The 17,599-nt window shown below is 41.4% G+C and overlaps 1 protein-coding gene across 1 annotated transcript in view; it reads left to right on the plus strand.

Annotated features, from left to right (window-relative positions):
* Nucleotides 1-1,302: 1,302 nt before the first annotated feature.
* LOC113615260 (zinc finger protein 211-like) overlaps nucleotides 1,303-17,599 on the plus strand; it is a 29,271-nt gene continuing 12,974 nt past the window's right edge. The window contains exon 1 of the mRNA XM_027097486.1: nucleotides 1,303-1,552. The gene's annotated coding sequence lies outside the window, so the exon portion shown is untranslated. The remainder of the gene's footprint in view (nucleotides 1,553-17,599) is intronic.

Genomic DNA, 17,599 nt, shown 5'->3' on the forward strand with positions numbered 1-17,599 from the left:
TCCAAAAAGCAAAATGAGAGAAGTGAGAAAATGCAGAAACAAAGGAAAGCAGTCAAGCAAGACAAAATAATAATAGTTTAGCCATAAAACAAAGCCAAGGACCTTTAGTTCCTCCTCAAGGGCTATAGATAATATCTTGAGCCATATCCTTGAATTGTTTTGCAGAAACTAAAACCACCACCAGGTGGAAGAAGTTAACTGCGTGCTGACAACCAGCACATAGACTCCAGACCAGTTGGAGCCAGAAAACTGATAATTGAGATTCCGAAAATATCACCATTACCTCATTATTAACCAGAGAATTGTGCACAAGCTGATCACACATCCTGCCACCCTCCCTCCTCACACTGTCTTTAAAAACCCTTCTTTGAAAGCCATTGGGGAGTTCAGGTCTCTTGAGCATGAGCTGCCTGTTCTCCTTGCTGGTGCCTGCAATAAGCCCTGTACTTTCCTTCACCACAACCGAGTGTCAATGGATTGGCTTTGCTATGCATCAGGTGAACAGCCGAAATTTGGTTTGGTAGCAATAGCAGTTTGTGTCTCTTAATCCCATACCCCTATTTTGCCCATCCCCCATGAAATGTTTATTAGCTTCTGCTACCAGTGGACACATTTTGTGTCTGAATGACTAGGAATGATATGTGCATTTGGATCTCTGTCCTGTGGGAGCTTCTGTAACAATATGTTTAGTCTCAGGGAGCATGATGAAGTTCACAGGGTCTGAACTAATACATCAACCTTGGCTGAACGTCTGCAGGCAACACAACATCCCCCAGAAACCCTGAGATCTACCCCTTAAGAATGGACAAGTCCCTGGGTCTTCCCTGGTGGCACAGTGGTTAAGAATCCACCTGCCAATGCAGGGACCATGGGATTGATCCCTGGTCTGGGAAGATCCCACATGCTGCGGAGCTACTAAGCCCATGCACCACAACTATTGAACCTGCACTCTAGAGCCCGTGCTCGGCAGCAAGAGAAGCCACCACAATGAAAAGCCCGCACACCCAAAGGAAGACCCAAAGCAGCCAAAAATAAAAATAAATAAATAAATTTATTTTTTTAAAAAAAAGGACAAGCGCCTTCTAAGTCCTTTGGTCCGCTGACTCCATTTCCCAGAGCCCCTCAGGGGTCTAAGATTGTCAGTAGTCCACGCGCGGGTTACCCCAAGTGTATGAACTACAGTACCCAGAATGCTCTGCGTCGACCAGCCGCCTTGTTGAGCCAATGAAGGCTCAGAACAGAGGCGTTTCCGTAAGGGTTGCCTAGCGTGGGCCGGGACTTCCGGCGTCCTCCTCCGGGCGGTCATTTTGGCTGCTCGGGTGTGTTCATACGGACAGAAGTTCTGGAGCGTTTAGTGGAGCTGACGGGACAGGACCGAGAAAGCGACGGGGCAGTCGTTGTTCCCGCTGCACAAAGGCGAGTCTGAGGCTCGGCCGCGGCGCCGCCCGAGATGATCCGCACCAGGGCCGGTTTAAGAACCGCCGGCCCGCTCCTGGCCCCGCTCCGCCCACAGGCCTGGATGGCTGCGGCCGCTCGGAGGGACCCGCCTCAGGTAAACCCTCGTCCTCGGGCCCTCACACCACCAGACACTAAAGCTCCAAATGCTCTCGTCCCTGCAGCCCAGGCCCCGGTGTCCAGGACGGTGAGGCGCTAGTATATGGACTCCTGTTTCTGACAGTGGTCAACACCTCAGCTTTCCTGTTTAATTTTACTATCGGGGGTGTGATTAGATATGGGAGAGGGTTACAGGCACAGGAACCGGCATGTACAAAGGCTTGGAGTTGCGATTGAGCCGTGAGGATTCGGAAAACCTGGGCTCCATTGTGCCTGGCGAGAAACAAAGTTTGAGGCGGAGTCGCGCCTGGAATAGCAGGCTGAGGCCTCTGCCTATATTCTCAGAACTCTGAGCGCTGCGGAAAATTTTAAACCAAGGGGGTTACAGACTACATTAGGATTTTAAAAGTTTCCCAAAGGCTGTTCAACGGAGGAACAGACTGAAGGAGGAGGATGAAGTATTAGGGCACCAGGAGGTTGGATCTTCGTTCAAGCACACAGAGCTAGTAAGGTGAGACACTGAGGCACGGAGGTTAGGTATCCAGCCCTAGTTCACCAGGCTCAAGGGCCAGGCGTGGGCACACAGGGGCCTGAACCCACTGAAACCTGACATGGTTATATTCATTCATCTGTAATCTGTCTCTTAAAACATGGCTGTAGAAGCGCTTATGGGACCTATACCGGTACGTGTAGAGTGTCCCAGTCCCTTACTGATCCCTACCCCCACCCATATATTCTCTGTATTGTGGTGTCGTGGTATTCGTTAAGGACCCAAGCTCAGGCTCCCGAGTCTACGAAGGATTATAAGGAGGTATTAACATTTCTGGCACCGAATGTAGACGGATGTGGGAAGGTTATCTCAATACCAGGATGTAAAAATGTTTAGAGGTAGAGCTGAGTTGAGATCATTAAGATCTCCTTTCCATCAGGTGGGAAGAAGGAGCAGGAAGACAAGATTCAGGACTGGAATGGCTGCCTAAGAAGTTGAGTATCGGGCTTCCCTGGTGGAGCAGTGGTTGGGAATCTGCCTGCCAATGCAGGGGACATGGATTCGAGCCCTGGTCTGGGAAGATCCCACATGCCGCGGAGCAACTAGGCCTGTGAGCCACAACCTACTGAGCCTGCGCGTCTGGAGCCTGTGCTCTGCAACAGAAGAGGCCGCAACAGTGAGAGGCCCGCGCACCGCGATGAAGAGTGGCCCCCGCTCGCCGTAACTGGAGAAAGCCCTCGCACAGAAACGAAGACCCAACACAGCCAAAAACAAATTAATTAATTAATTAATTTAAAAAAAAATAAAAGAAGTTGAGTATTCTGGAGGTGACAGGAAGTTTGGATCAGAGGAGGGGAATGATCTTACCTAGGTTTTTTAAAAATAAATTTATTCATTTATTTATTTTTAGCTGCATTGGGTCTTCGTTGTTACGTGTGGGCTTTCTCTGGATGTGGCGAGCGGTGGTTACTCTTCATTGTGGTGTGCAGGCTTCTCATTGCGGTGGCTTCTCTTTGTTGCGGAGCATGGGGTCTAGGCACGTGGGCTCAGTAGTTGTGGCTCGTGGGCTCTAGAGCGCAGGCTCAGTAGTTGTGGCTCACGGGGTTTAGTTGCTCCGCAGCATGTGGGATCTTCCCGGACCAGGGCTCGAACCCATGTCCCCTGCATTGGCAGGGGGATTCTTAACCACTGCGCCACCAGGGAATTCCCTTACCTAGGTCTTAACAGGCTGCATATGGCTGCATAGTGGAGAACAGATTGTGAGACTGAGGGAAGAAGAAGGAAAATCAGGGTGGAGGCTATTATATTAGGCCACTTGAGGGTTCATGGAACAGAGTGGTAGCTTAGAAGTGGCTGGATTCTGAATGTGTTTTTATTAAGGATTAACTAGATTTCTTAATGTGGAAGGAAAGTGTCTTGTTCTTCTTGGGTTGCTATAACAAAATACCGTAAGCTAGATGACATATAAACACCAGGAGTTTATTTCACACAGTTTTGGAGGCTAGAAGTCCAAGATCAGGATGCCTGCATGGTCAGGTTCAGATGAGGGCCTGCTTCCTTGTTCATAGACACCATCTTCTCACTGTGTCCTTACATGGTGGAGAACAGAGAGAGGAGCAAGCTCTCTTGTGACATTTATAAGGGTGCTAATTCCATTCACGTGGGGCCTGCCTTCATGACCTCATCTAATCCTAATTTCCTCTCAAAGGCTCCAGCTCCTAATACCATGAGATTGGGAGGTTTTGTGTCAACTATGAATTTTGGGGGACATAAACATTCAGTTTTCTAATAGTGAGAGAGTGAAACAGAGGATTCAGAGATGAATCCAAGTGGGATTTTTTCCCTGAAGTATTATATAATTGACTTCTATTAGTTTCAGTTGTACAGCATAGTAATTAGATATTTTTGTACATTACAAAATGATGACCATGATAATTCTTGTTGCTGTCACCATTCAAAGTTATTACAGTATTATTGACTATGTTCCCTACTCTGTACACTACATCCCTGTGACTTATTTTGTACATGGAAGTTTGTTTTGCTGTTACCATGAGGTTTTGATATAGCAGTCTATATATATATATATATATAGTTTTAAGTTGCTGGTCTCTTAATGTCAAATGCATTTCCAATATCCTGCATTTGTACTTTCTGCTTCTCATGATTGCTGGTTTTGATATCATATTTGTGTGTGGATGATTTCCTATTTTGACTGTATGTTTACCTTTACCGGTGAGCTTTCCCATTTGTAATTTTCTTGTTTCTAGTCCTGGCCTTTTCTTCTAGAGAAGTTCCTTTAGCATTTGTTGTAAAACTGTGTTTGGTGGTGCTGAATTCTCTTAGCTTTTGCTTGTGTGTAAAGCTTTTGACTTCTCCGTTGAATCTGAACGAGAGCCTTGCTGGGTAGAATATTCTTGGTTGTAGGTTTTTCCCTTTTCCGGCCTGCAGAGTTTCTGCTGGAAAATCAGCTGATAACCTTATGTGGATTCCCTTGTATGTTATTTGTTGCTTTTCCCTTGTTGCTTTTTATTTTTTTGGCTGCAGCTTGCAGGATCTTAGTTCCCCAACCAGGGATTGAACCTGGGCCACAACCATGAAAGAGCTGAGTCCTAACCATTGGACCACCAGGGAATTCCCAAGTTCTGTATATTTTAGTGATGTATTTATGATTATATATGCTCTCAAAAGATGCTGAATTGTACATTAGAAAGAGTACATTTTGCAGTATGTACTACAGGAAATTAAGACAAAGGTCAGAGAGTTATTATTATTATTTTAAATAGGGTTGTCATGAAAGGACTCTAATGAAGACATTAGGCCGGTAACTTGAAAGGATTGTGCAGCAAGCCATGTGGCTATTTGAGAACAAAGAAATTCAGGCAGAGAGATCTGAAATTATAAATCTCTCTGGTGTTTGCTTAGGTAACATCAAAGTAGTCCCATTTGGTTTTGTTAAAAAACAGAATTCAGCCAAGTAAATTTTAAAGATCTTATTTGCTTAATTCAGTAATTCATGAATTGGGCAGCATCCCATCTAACGAATAGAAAGGAACTCTGAAGAGCTATGAGAAAGTTATACTATAAAAGAGCTTATTGTTTGTGGTAAGGTTATCTTTCTTTAGGCGACAGCAGGCAGGGGTCTATCAGGCAGATTACCTCACTAGTGCTGACCAGGTTAATTCCAGATTGACTGATTTAAGATTCGGTTTCTAGGGGAGGCTGAAACTGTAATTAAGTTAGGTGTTAAGTCTTGGTTTGGTGAGTGAAGTTCAGTTCAAGTGACTCCATTTTGGACCAGTTTTCTCTTTTTTAAAACAATTTAAAATTTTTTATTTTATTTTTAATATTTATTTGGTTGTGCTGGGTCTTAGTCATGGCAGGCAGCCTCCTTAGTTGTGGCTCACCAGCTCCTTAATTGCGGTATGTGGGCTCCTTAGTTGTGGCAGGCGGGCTCCCTAGTTGCAACTCAGGGGCTCCTTAGTTGCAGCCATGGGCTTCTTAGCTGCAGCATGTGGGCTCCTTAGTTGTGGCATGCAAACTCTTAGTTGCAGCATGCATGTGGGACCTAGTTCCCTGACCAGGGATCGAACCCAGACCCCCTGCATTGGGAGCATGTAGTCTTAACCACTGTGCCACCAGGGAAGTCCCTTTAATTTTTATTTTATATTGGGGTATAGTTGATTAACAATGTTGTGTTAATTTCAGGTGTACAGCGAAGTGGCTGAGTTATACATACACATGTATCCATTCTTTTTCAGATTCTTTTCCCATATAGATTATTATAGAATATTGAGTAGAGTTCCCTGTGCTATATAATAGGTCCTTGTTGGTTATTTATTTTAAATATAGTAGTGTGTATATGTTAATCCCAAACTCCTAATTTATCCCTCTCCCCCTGCCCCCACCTTTCCCCTTTGGTAACCGTAAGTTTGTTTTCAAAGTCTGTTTCTGTTTTGTAAATAAGTTCATTTGTATCATCTTTTTAGATTCCACATTTCAGTGATATTGTATGATATTTGTCTTTCTCTGTCTGACTTCACTTAGTATGATAATCTCTGGGTCCATCCATGTTGCTGTAAATGGCATTATTTTGTTCTTTTTTATGGCTGAGTAATATTCCATTATATATTTACCACATTTTCTTTTTTTTTTTTTTTTTTCTTTCTGTATCCATTCCTCTGTTGTGGACATTTAGGTTGCTTCCATGTCTTGGCTATTGTAAACAGTGCTGCAGTGAACATTGGGGTGCATGCATACATGTATCTTTTCTTCCTTCCTCCCTCCCTCCCTTCCTTCCTTTCTTCCTGCCTTCCTCGGCTTTCGTGATCTCACTTCCCCCACCAGGAATTGAACCCTTGCCACAGCAGGAATCCTAACAACTAGGCCGCCAGGGAACTCCCCTGCATGTATCTTCTCGAATTATGGTTTTCTCCAGATATATGTCCAGGAGTGGGTTTTTAAACAATTTTAAGGAGAATACGTTTTGTGAAACAGAAGTAGTCTTCTCAAATTTACAATAGTTTGATTTGACATCCATAATGCTAGGGCTTTGGGGGATCTTTCTTTTTTCTTTATACACAACCACACTTCAATTTTAGATGGATGCAGTATCATCTCCATGGTATATCATAAGCTGTTTGCAGCAGATGTCATAATTCCTATTTATATTTCTAACTGAAACTCTCCTTATACCACAACCACCAATTAGGGGAGTAGAATTGCATCCTACCCCAGTGACTGTTGGCACAGTTTCACTTACTGCCTGGAGCATATGCTGGCTTAAAGAGAGTAGACTTTCAGAATCACCATCTCGGGTCTCAGACACATTCTCTGCTCTTTAGAGATGTCAGGTCCTGGGTTCGACCATCACTGTTCTAAGATTTCAGTGTTCCCATTGACTAAAAAGACTCCATATGGAGATTTCCTTTTTAGCCTTACCACCTTCACTTAGTTGGGGAACATTTGGAAAATCTAGGACATCTTCCCCTGAACTGTCTTAATAATTATAAATATTTCAGTACTTTCAGGGAAAAGAGCTCAGTCATTATAGATCTGTCATTTAAAACTTCCCAAACCCTGCTCACAGATTTCACTTGAACTCCTGTGCACATATGTTGTCCCCTGGACCAGCAGCATTTTTCCATCTCCTGTTATTTTCCTCTCCAGATTGCAGTTCTTGGCTCAACATGTTTATTAAACTTTTGGCAAGACCAGTACATCTTAATTGTTAGTTCATTAAGTTCCCCAGTATTACTCCCCTCTATCTTGATATTCTGCCCCTGCCACCCTCAGAAAGAAAAAAGAAATCACCATTTGAAAACACTTTCTGCCTCCTAACCTAAAACAAATCATTTAACTCTAATGCCAGCTAGGGACGATGCCCCCATGTCTTAACTTCTCTGTGGACTTGTTCTTTATCAAATCTCATGACTGGTGACCTGTTTATTACTGCTCTCTCTCTCAGTCTCTTTTTAAACTAACATTATAAACACTTATACCTTTTAAAAATAGTTTTTTCTGGGACTTCACTGGTGGCACAGTGGTTAAGACTCTGCTCCCAGTGCAGGGGCCCAGGTTCAATCCCTGGCCAGGGAGCTAGATCCCATAGATTTGCTCAGCTAATGCAATGCTCAGATGCTAACTTTTAAAAAAAAGTTGAGTAAAAGCAGAAAATTAAACCTCAAAATAAAATTTCAGAATTAACATTGAGCAATTAATTCTTAATAATGGAAGTGAAATAATTCACCCACATGCATGCCGCAAATAAGAGTTCACATGTCACAACTGGGGAGCCCGCCTGCTGCAACTAAGACCCAGCACAACCAAATGAATGAATGAATGAATAATTTAAAAAAATAAAAATCGTTTTTTCTCTCTTAGTGATCCAGTACATTTCCTGTTCTACTGTCTCTTTCACCTTTTACAACTGAACTTTTAAAGAGCATTTTTTTTCTCTCTTCCAATTACCTCAGCTATGTAGCTGTACTCACTCAGGTTTGGTTTATTGCCTCACAGCTGCATCGTCATTAACAAACTCCTACGTCCAATGGTAACTTCTAAGATTTTGTTTAAATGTCCTCTCAGAAGCTTTTGCCACAATTGACATTTTTATTCTTAATTTGAATTTGTTGGGTCCTCTTTTTCTCCCATCCCTTTAATATGGGACTGCCCAAGAGCTCAGTCATGTCTAAATTCTCAATCTTCACTCACATTCTATTGTGATTTCATACAGTGTCATGACTGTAAATAGCACTATAAGCCCCAAACTTGCAAGTGTACATGTCCATAACATACCTTACTTTGAAACTCCACAGTTATCTGTATAATAGACCTTTTCTTGGGATTCTAGTAGACATCACGAACTCAACATGTTAAAAAAAAATTTATCCTGAGCTTTTTTCCAATCCTTCCTGTTCATAGCTTTCCCTATCTCAGTTGGTGCCAATTCCGTTCTTCCATTTGCTGAGGCAGGCCAAAAATCTAGATATCATCCTTGATGCATTCTTTTTATGACACTCCATATGCAGTCATAAGAAATCCTATTGGCTCTGCTCTCAAAATTTATCCAGAGTTTGACTACTTTCCATAACCACTTCTGCTACCAGCCTGGTCAGAACTAACATCCTTTCTTACCTGGATTTCTTCAATAGTAGTCTCTATGCTCCCACCCTTATTCTTCTGCAGTCTTTTCTCAGCTTACCAGGCAACATGGCCTTTCAGCGGATGAGATAGAAAATGTCAGTCTTTTGGTCAAAATTCTGTAATGACTACCATTTTCCTAAGAGAAAATTCAAAATCCTTACCAGGACCCTTTGGAGCTTCATGTTCCTTTCTGACCTCTCTCTCTGTTTTGTTTGTTTATTTGTTTTTGTTGTTCTTGTTGTTTTGGCTGTACCGCACTGCTTGCGGGATCTCAGTTCCCTGACCAGGGATTGAATCCAGGCCCCCTGAAGTGGAAGTGTGGAGTCCTACCCACTGAACAACCAGGGATTTCCCACTGACCTCATCTCTTAAACTTTCTGCCTCACTCAACTGGTTTCATGTACATGGGCACCTGAGTTTGCCTGGGACACGACATGACCCTGGCTGTTTCTTTTGCTTGGATCATATGCTCAAAATATTCACATGGATTATTCCTTCACCTCTTCAAGTGTTGTCTGAAATATCCAACTGTCAATGAGATCTTCCCTTACTAACATTTAATATTGCATCTCTTCCACTAATTGGGCTCCTTTTTTCTCCTAAGGTACCTTTATCTTATTACATATTGTATATTTTATTTTTTTAAAGTACTTTTTTAAAAATATATTTTATTTAATTTAGTTTGGCTGTGCTGGGTCTTAGTTGCGGCATACAGGATCTTTGTTGAGGCATGCAGACTTCTTAGTTGTGGCATGCAGATTCTTAGTTGCACGTGCAGGCAGGATCTAGTTCCCCAACCAGGGATCAAACCCGAGCCCCCTGCATTGGGAGTATGGAGTCTTACCCACTGCACCACCATGGAAGTCCCTGTTTATTTTAATTATTATCAAATGTCCACCTTTCTTAGCTATCTTGGTTCTCTAATTATGAGTCTAATTTCCTGACATAGCTCACCTACTGAGAATAATGTGACATAATTTAGGTGCTTAACACATATTTATTGAGGCAGCGAATATGGGTTTGACCCCCTTCTTCATATTCATTTCTAAGACTCTGGCAGTTTTTACTTAAGTGGTTTTTTCTTTTCCTCTCCCTTCCAGGCTATAATTTTGCAAGGTTTTCCAAAATGAAAACTGAATAATATTTAGGGGAAAAACTCCTCAGATTGGCCTTAAACAGAGCCAGACCTTTTGCACAGATTCCTTCTCTCACTACTCAGACCTCACCTGTCATTTTCACCTGATCTTTTCAGGCATGTCATATTTGGTGGTACCCAGCATTATGTCTTATTTCAGAACAATTTGCACATGCTTCTAATATTTAACCATGATAATACTTTTTGAAAACCTGTAATTTTGGAAGGAAAAAAAGTTGTACATGAGGTGCCATACTGCATATTTATCCATGAATGATATCAGATATTGAGACAGTTTTGGTATATTGGAAGTCCGTAAGCTTCTCCTAATAATAGATATATATTTGCCTGCAAGGTGTTTTAATTGAAACTCTATTAAAAGTTGTTATTTTTGATGTCTGAATTTTTTTAAAAAATTATTTTATATTAGAATATAGTTGATTAACAATGTTGTGTTAGTTTCAGGTATACAGCAAAGTGATTCAGTTATACATATACATGTATCTATTCTTTTTCAAATTCTTTTCCCATTTAGGTTGTTACAGAATATTGAGCAGAGTTCTCTGTGCTATATAGTAGATCCTTGTTGGTTATCTATTTTAAATATAGTAGTATGTATATGTCAATCCCAAACACCCAGTTTATCACCACCACCACCACCACCCTGGCCACCTTTCCCCTTTAGTAACCATAAGTTAGTTTTCTTAATAGGTGAGTCTGTTTTCTATTTTGTAAGTAAGTTCATTTGTATCTTTTTTTTTTCTTAGATTCTGCACATGAGTGATATCCTATGATATTTGTCTTTCTCTCTCTGACTAACTTCACTTAGTATGGTAATCTCAAGGTCCATCTGCGTTCTGAAATGGCATTGTTTCATTCTTTTTAATGGCTGAGTAGTATTCTATTGTATATATGTACCACATCTTCTTTATCCATTCCTCTATCAATGGGCATTTAGGTTGCTTCCATGTCTTGGCTGTTGTAAACAGTGCTGCAATGAACATTGGGGTGCATGTATCCTTTCAAACCATGCTTTGCTTCAAATATATGCCCAGGAGTGGAATTGCTGGATCATATGATAACTCTATTTTTAGTTTTTTAAGGAACCTCCATACTGTTCTCCATAGTGGCTGTACCATTCTATTGGGTTGGCCAAAAATTTCATTCCGGTTTTACAGAAAAACCCTAAAGAACTTTTTGGCCAACTCAATACTTTCCCACCAACAGTGTAGGAGGGTTCAATAACAGTCTGAGTTTGATGACCTGGTGGTAATAGAAGTGAAAACTTGGTGAGAACTGTGAAATAACCCACAGAGTTGGGTCTTCTCTTCCCTACTTTACACCTCTGCCAGCATGGCTGTCTAAGGTCAGCCTCTCCTGAGGTTGAAGGGATTCAGTATTTTTAATTTTGCTAAGGAAAAATGATGAGAAAGAATAATATTATTATAATCCAATGTGATATTATCTGAACATGAGAGGTTTTGAGATATGTTATACTCCAGAATAAATGGATAACAGAGCAAATGGAAAACAGACTCAACATGACTAATTATTTTATTTTTTTATGACTAATTATTAATATAAAAAATTTTTAAATAATAGTACAGAATATTAAAAAATCCTAGAAAAGTGAGGAGGGTAATAGGAAAAAAACCCACAAGAACTAATCAAACAGCTACAAATGGACTCACGGCTGAAATCATTTCGTCTATAATCCTGCTCCATCTCCCTCCAGCAACTGTTTATGCTAAGACAAACTCCAGAAGTCGTATCACTACATCCCTAAATACTTAAGTAAGGGAATTCCCTGGCAGTCCAATGGTTAGGACCCCACACTTTCTCTGCGGAGGGTGTGGGTTCAATCCCTGGTCAGGGAGATAAGATCCCGCAAAACATGTGGTGTGGCCCCCCAAAAAAGAAAAAAAACCCTTAAGTACATGTATCTAATAGACAAGGACTTTTTTTGTTTAACTTAATTGTAGTATTTTATCATATGTAACTATAAACAATAATTCTTCCATATTATCCAGTACCAAACAGTATTCAAATATTCCTGAATGTTTATATTTTGACAGGTTCGTTTAAAGAAACATGAAATCATTTCTTATCTGTTATTATATTTTATATCTCTTGATTTTATAATCTTCTATGGATAAATCCCTTTTTAAAATTATTTATTTATTTATTTTTGGCTGCGTTGGGTCTTCGTTGCTGTGCGCAGGCTTTCTTTTTAGTTGAGGCAAGCAGGGGATATTCTTTGTTGCTCTGTGCAGGCCTCTCATTAAGGTGGCTTCTCTTGTTGCAGAGCACAGGCTCTAGGTGCGCGGGCTTCAGTAGTTGTGGCACATGGGCTCAGTAGTTGTGGTTCGTGGGCTCTAGATCGCAGGCTCAGTAGTTGTGGCACACGGGCTTAGTTGCTCCACGGCATGTGGGACCTTCCCAGACCAGGGCTCGAACCCACGTCCCCTGAATTGGCAGGCGGATTCTTAACCACTGCACTACCAGGGAAGCCCAATAACTCCCTTTTATACATTAATTTTTTTTGTTTGAAAGAGATCATAATCCATGTAGAATTTTCTGATACTCTGATTTGGCTTACTGTATTCTCATGATGTCTTTTAATGTGACCTCCCATGCTTAATATTTCCTGCAAAAAGGTAGTTATTTTAGAGATGAGATCAGATTCAGAATTATTCATCTTTCTCTTTTGTAGGATTATGATCAATGTAGTCAGTGTGTCAACTGCACCTGAGTCACTCTGTAATCTAAGAGCTTTAGCAGCCGTTGATAATTATTGCCTGTACCATCAATGTAGGTCATGGTTCTACCCTCCCTTTTCCTGTATTAGGTGGAACATGTTTTTTACAGACAAGAAAGGTATTGGAGGAGAAGTGCAGATAGAAAAAAAATATGCAAAAATATCTGGATTCGGGCTTCCCTGGTGGCGCAGTGGTTGAGAGTCCGCCTGCCAATGCAGGGGACACGGGTTCATGCCCTGGTCCGGGAAGATCCCACATGTCGCGGAGCCATGAGCCATGGCCACTGGGCCTGCGCGTCCGGAGCCTGTGCTCCGCAATGGGAGAGGCCACAACAGTGAGAGGCCCACGTACCACAAAAAAAAAAAACAAAAAACAAAAAAAAACTGGATTCTTTTTATCTCTCCTTTCTCAGTGTGATGATTTGATCTTTTGCCATTCTCCAAACTGAGGGGTTTTTTTTTTAGTAGTAGTAAACGTAAAGGATTTTTACAAATTTATTCTTTAATCCATTGTAGATGCAGTTGACCCTTAAACTGTGGGGGTTAGGGGTGTCGACCCCCTACACAGTCAAAAATTTGAGTGTAACTTTTGATTCCCCCAAAACGTAATTACTAATAGCCTATTCTTGACCAACACATATTTTCTATGTTATATGTATTTTATACTTAAGTGTAGAGAAAAGAAAATGCTGTTGAGAAAATCATAAGGAAAAGAAAATACATTTACAGTATTGTACTGTATTTATGGATGGCCAACAGGCATGTGAAAAGATGCTCAACATTGTTAATAATCAGAGAAATGCAAATCAAAACCACAATGAGATATCCCTTCACACCTGTCAGAATGGCTATCACCAAAAAGACCACAGGATTTCCCTGGTGGCGCAGTGGTTAAGAATCTGCCTGCCAGTGCAGGGGACACAGCTTCCAGCCCTGGTCTGGGAAGATCCCACATGCTGCGGAGCAGCTAAGCCGTGCACCACAACTACTGAGCCTGCGCTCTAGAGCCCGTGAGCCACAACTATGGAGCCCATGTACCACAACTACTGAAGCCCGAGCGCCTAGAGCCTGTGCTACACAACAAAGAGAAGCCACCAATGAGAAGCCCGCACACCTCAACGAAGAGTAGCCCCAGCTCGCTGCAATTAGAGAAAGTTCATATGCAGCAAGAAAACCCAATGCAGCCAAAAAAAAAAAAAAAAACCACAAATAGCAAGGATGTGGAGAAAAGAGAACCCTCCTATGCTGTTAGCGGGAGTGTAAATTGGTGCAGCCACTGTGGAAAAGAATATGGAGGTTCCTCAAAATAACTAAAACTAGAACTACCATATGATCCAGCAATGCCACCCCTGGCTATTTATCCAAACAAACAAACAAAACCCCACTGGGCTTCCCTGGTGGCGCTAGTGGTTGAGAGCCTGCCTGCTAATGCAGGGGACACAGGTTCTAGCCCTGGTCTGGGAGGATCCCGCATGCCGCGGAGCGACTAGGCCCGTGAGCCACAAGTACTGAGCCTGCGCATCTGGAGCCTGTGCTCCGCAACGAGAGGCCGCGATAGTGAGAGGCCCGCGCACCGCGATGAAGAGTGGCTCCCGCTTGCCACAACTAGAGAAAGCCCTCGCACAGAAACGAAGACCCAACACAGCAAAAATAAATTAATTAATTAATAAAGTGTCTCAGGTTGATGTGTTTAAAAAAAAACCCCACTAATTTGAAAAGATACATGTACCCCAGTGTTCATAGCAGCATTATTTACAGTAGCCAAGATATAGAAGCAACCTCAGCATCCATCAAAAATGAGTAGATAAAGAAGATGTGGGATATATAAATGTATATATCTTTGATATATGTATTATATATATTATGTGTATATATTTAATAGAATAGAATACTACTCAGCCCTAAAAAGAATGGAGTTTTGCATATGCAACAACATGAATGGACTTGGAGTGTATTATGCTTAGTGAAATAATTCAAAGAGAAAGGTAAATACTGTATGATATCACTTATATGTGGAATCTAAAAAAGAAGACAAACTGGTGAAGATAACAAAAAAGAAACAGGGACTTCTCTGGTGGTCCAGTGGTTAAGAACCTGGCTTCCAATGCAGGGGACTCAAGTTTGATCCCTGGTTGGGGAACTAAGATCCCACATGCCACGGGGCAACTAAACCCGCTCATTGCAACTACTGAGCACTTTAGCCCACGTGCCGCAACTGCTGAGGTCTCAAGCCACAACTAGGACTTGATGCAGCCAAAAATTAAATCACTAAAAATATGTTTAAAAGACTCACAGATATAGAGTACAAACTAGTGTTTAATAGCGAGGAGAGCGAAGGGGAGGGGCAAGATAGAAGCAGGGGATTTAGACGTACAAACTACTTCGTATAAAATAGGCTACAAAGATATATTGTACATAAGGAATATAGGCAATATTTTATAACTGTAAATGGAGTAAAACCTTTAAAAAGGGTGAATCACTATGTTGTACACCTGAAGCTTATTGTAAATCAGCTCTACCTTAATTAAAAAATAAGATAATGTGAAAAAGAAATTCATATTTATAGGTATAATAATTCATGTGTTAATAATAAAGCAGCAGTATGATTGCTTCATGATAGCCTAGCCTATACACTAATGAATGAATGATCATAACATTTTTATGGCATACAGTATTACAATTCTATTCATACGAGTTACCTGTGATGACAGGTTGATATGCAGTTTCTCCAATTAAGAGAAAAGGAGAGAGATACTATATAATAATATAATTCTTTGAAAGCAAAGTTATAAAACAGTAAAAAACTAACACATTATTAATTTTATATTAAATATCACTCACCTTATTCCTATGTAAGGATGGGCTATCCACTTCAATACAAGTCTTTTTTTTTTTTTTTTTTGGCTGCCCCACGCATCATGTGGGATCTTAGTTCCCTGACCAGGGATCGAACCCATGCCCCCTGCAGTGGAAGCGTGGAGTCCTAACCCCTGGACCGCCAGGGGATACCTCAATACAAGTCTTGAACACAGTGTTCTACATGATGAATACTTAGGCAATGATGATGATGACGCAAAAGTTCTCATACAGTTCTTACCATACAGTTATTAGATTTTCACACAAAGACACACACACATACACAACAGATAAGTTTATTAACTGTAAGTCATGATGATTATTTACTGTTCACTAAGTGGAAGTGGATCATCATAAAGGTCTTCATCCTTGGTGTCTTCATGTTGAGTAGGCTGAGGAGGGGGAGGAAGAGTAGGGCTCGGTCTTGCCGTCTCAGGGTGGCAGAGGTGATAGAGGTGGAGGAGATGGAAGGGGAGGCCGGAGAGGCAGGCACGCTTGGTCGAACTTCACAGAAATACATAATTTCTGTCCAACTTCTTTACTTTTTCATTTCTTTAAAAATGTTTCTGTATGGTACCAATCCTTCTTCCACTGTCTGCCTTAGTTTCAGTGCCCGTATCATACAAGGGTCCATGTTGTAAAAGAAGTCAAAAGCAGTCTTGAATAGTCAGAACCCTTCTGCTAGATTGTCTAATGTCAATTTATTTTCAGGCCCTGATGCTTCTACATCATCTTCCTCGTCGTCTGGCACTGGTTCAGAAGCACTCGTCTCCATCAGGTCGTCTTCGTGAATTCCTCTGGTGTGGTGTTCAGTTAGCTCTTGAATTTCTCCAAGATCCACATCTTGAAACCCTTCACCTTCACACCCTGTTTTTGGTCAGATCCACAATCTCTTTCATGATTTCCTTGATTGGCTTTGTTTTATTTATTTATTTATTTTAACTTATTTATTTTATTTATTTTATTTTTGGCTGTGTTGGGTTTTCATTGCTGCATGTGGGCTTTCTCTAGTTGCAGCGAGTGGGGGTTACTCTTCGTTGCAGTGCGCGGGCTTCTCATTGTGGTGTCTTCTCGTTGCAGAGCACGGGCTCTAGACACATGGGCTTCAGTTGTTGCAGCACGTGGGCTCAGTAGTTGTGGCGCCCAGACTTAGTTGCTTTGCGGCATGTGGGATCTTCCTGGACCAGGGCTCGAACCTGTGTCCCCTGCATTGGCAGGCAGATTCTTAACCACTGCGCGACCAGGGAAGACCAATTGGCATTGTTTTAAATCCTGTGAAGTCATCTGGACACAGTTTTCTCCAGTATGAATTTATTGTTTCAAGCTTTATGGCTTTCACAGCTTTTTCTATAGCAACAATAGCATCTTCAATGGTGTAAACCTTCCCAACTTCCATGATGATTTCTTTATCAGGATTCTCTTCCATAGCATTGATAATCTTTCCATAGAGTACTGTATGTAATGAGGCTTACAGGTTCTAGAGGCTGAATTAGAGGCATGTGTTTGGGGGCAAGTAGACCACTTTAAGGCATTTGGTGTTGAACTCATTGGTTTCTGTGTGACCAGGGGCATTGTCCAATTTAAAAGAACTCTGGGGCTTCTCTGATTATGAGGATGCAGCATGATTTATTCAGTCTCCCATTGATAGATACTACGTTGATTAATCTTTTTTATTATAAAACAATCGATACTAAATAGCTTTGTTATTACAAAAGACTTGCTCTTGTTGTTAAATTAAAACAATTTGCTATGTGAGCAAATCAGTTTTCTGGTAGATTCAAATAAAATCAGTCTCTAACATACTTTCTAAATTGATGGAGTAGTTTCTACTAACATTACTTTGCATATTATCTTCATTCAGACTGGGTTGGGATCCTTGGAAATTCCTCACTCTTTATAGCTTTGTAACTCAAATTGGGGCATGGGTTGAGACCTCTGTGAGTCACTTGGTCTTTGCTAGCAAGTTGGTTCTTTCTCTAAAGGGATCATCTACCAATGGCATGTTTTGGATTGAATGATGCTGGAAGTCAACATGTCTTCTATTTACACAGAAAGGGCATGGAGCTTTCCCCCAGCATGACTTGCTTCCTGAGTAGTTTCTAGGCCATTAACCTTTGTCCCAGTACCTCTTTGGGGATCAAATTCTTAGCTCCATCCACTGAGT

This window comes from Aethalodelphis obliquidens, unplaced genomic scaffold (assembly GCF_003676395.1).
Source record: "Aethalodelphis obliquidens isolate GAN/ISIS:26980383/991018 unplaced genomic scaffold, ASM367639v1 scaffold113, whole genome shotgun sequence".
NCBI classification, from domain to species: Eukaryota; Metazoa; Chordata; class Mammalia; order Artiodactyla; family Delphinidae; genus Aethalodelphis; species Aethalodelphis obliquidens.